Source organism: Myotis davidii, unplaced genomic scaffold (genome assembly GCF_000327345.1).
Source record: "Myotis davidii unplaced genomic scaffold, ASM32734v1 scaffold573, whole genome shotgun sequence".
In the NCBI taxonomy this organism is placed as follows: Eukaryota; Metazoa; Chordata; class Mammalia; order Chiroptera; family Vespertilionidae; genus Myotis; species Myotis davidii.
The window spans coordinates 320,499-321,854 of record NW_006285997.1 but is presented as its reverse complement, the minus strand read 5'-3'; the positions used below and the strand labels follow the sequence as shown (position 1 = coordinate 321,854).

Below are 1,356 nucleotides of genomic sequence, written 5' to 3'. Positions count from 1 at the left end.
GCGGGTTCTTGAACAACTGGGAAAGCACGTGAGTAAATAAATAAGTCTGGCAACTTCATCACCCATGGAACAGTTGTGGCATAACTGGGAGATCCCTTAAAATGTCCAGGCATGAACTGAGGGCACGTGTTGCTGAAGGCTAGGACTCAAAGAGTTTTATTATTCCTGGAGGTAGGGTGGTGCCCAACGGAGAAGGAAACCACATACGAAGGTGGGATTTTGAACTTGGACTCGTAGGAAAATAGCAGGAGTGTGAACACCCAGAGGGAAGTCAGGAAGGGGGTTGAGGGGCATGGGGACCTTCGGATGCAAATGTGCTACAGGCCGCGAGGAAGAAAAGGAGGAACTCAGGAGAGAGGGGGAGAGGTGAGTCAGCCAGTGTGGCTTGTCAAGCCCGGGAGCACGAATGGAACAACAAGTCCTAAATACATGACAAATGCACCAAGGAAGGCAGAGCTAGGATCACCTTGGGGGGGAAACAGAACAAAACAAAACACTGCGATTAGTGCTATTTATAGCTCGTGTCTGTTTTACCAGCTGTGATGTTCCCAGAAACTAACCCTGAACCTGACCGCCTACCTGGCAGGTGAGACGTGTGATCCCTGAACCGCCAGATCTTTCCAGTCTAGAGTAAGAGAAGGACATGAACTGCACGACTCATCTGGTTAAGCTCACCTTTCTGTGGAAATGAAAGACACAGCCCCGAACCAGAGTTCAGCTATAGCTACTGGCGATCGCTAAGCTAATTCAACAGCTACAGCCACGGAAACGTCGCCACGGCCGCCGAGGGGAATTCGGGGAAAAGGTAAAAGCGGAGGAGAACGCCAGAGGCTGGAGGAAGGGCCACCAATGGCGTAGTTGCCACTGGGCGGCGGGCTGTCGTCATCACGCGTACCCGCCCCATTGCTCACCACCCTCGGCCACTGCAGGTCCATTCCCCGCCGGCCCGGAAGCAGGGGCGGGGCCGCCAGGAGGGGGCAAAGGCGCAGGAAAGTCCCTTGGGAGGAGCCGGGAGAGGACGTCCCCCGGGCATTCTACATCTCCCAGAGTCCAATGCGGCAAACAAGACTGGCTCCTGGGGCGCCGGTGGGGCACTGGCAGCATGGGATTGGTAGTCCGCGTCCAGCGGCCGCGCCGGTGGGGAGAGGCACGGGGATTGGCTAGCGAGAGTCTAGCCCCACCCACATACGGTGACAGGCGGCCGTCCTGCTACTTAAGGCGTCGTGGCCGCGTCCGCCCCGCCTTAGCTCCCGCGCTAGAGAGAAACATGTATCGTTTCCGATCACAGCTCTTCACCGGGATTTCTGCAGCCGCCAGCGCCCGCTCTCACCCACGCCGCTCCTCGCCTCTGTTAGC

General features: G+C 57.2%; 2 long non-coding RNA genes across 3 annotated transcripts in view; one reads left to right on the top strand and one right to left on the bottom strand.

Annotated features, from left to right (window-relative positions):
• The window catches only part of LOC102761654, a 9,610-nt gene extending 8,254 nt beyond the window's left edge, over nt 1–1,356 (top strand). The window contains exons 2-3 of one of the 2 annotated variants that reach the window (XR_435318.2): nt 538–805; nt 1,289–1,356. This is a non-coding gene — a long non-coding RNA (uncharacterized LOC102761654). The remainder of the gene's footprint in view (nt 1–537; nt 806–1,288) is intronic. The other variant, XR_435317.2, reaches the window with a different exon arrangement.
• LOC102761464 lies at nt 6–658 on the bottom strand. Its single transcript, XR_435316.2, has 2 exons — nt 580–658; nt 6–466 (listed from the first exon to the last, which is right to left on the bottom strand). It is a non-coding gene; the product is annotated as an uncharacterized LOC102761464 (long non-coding RNA).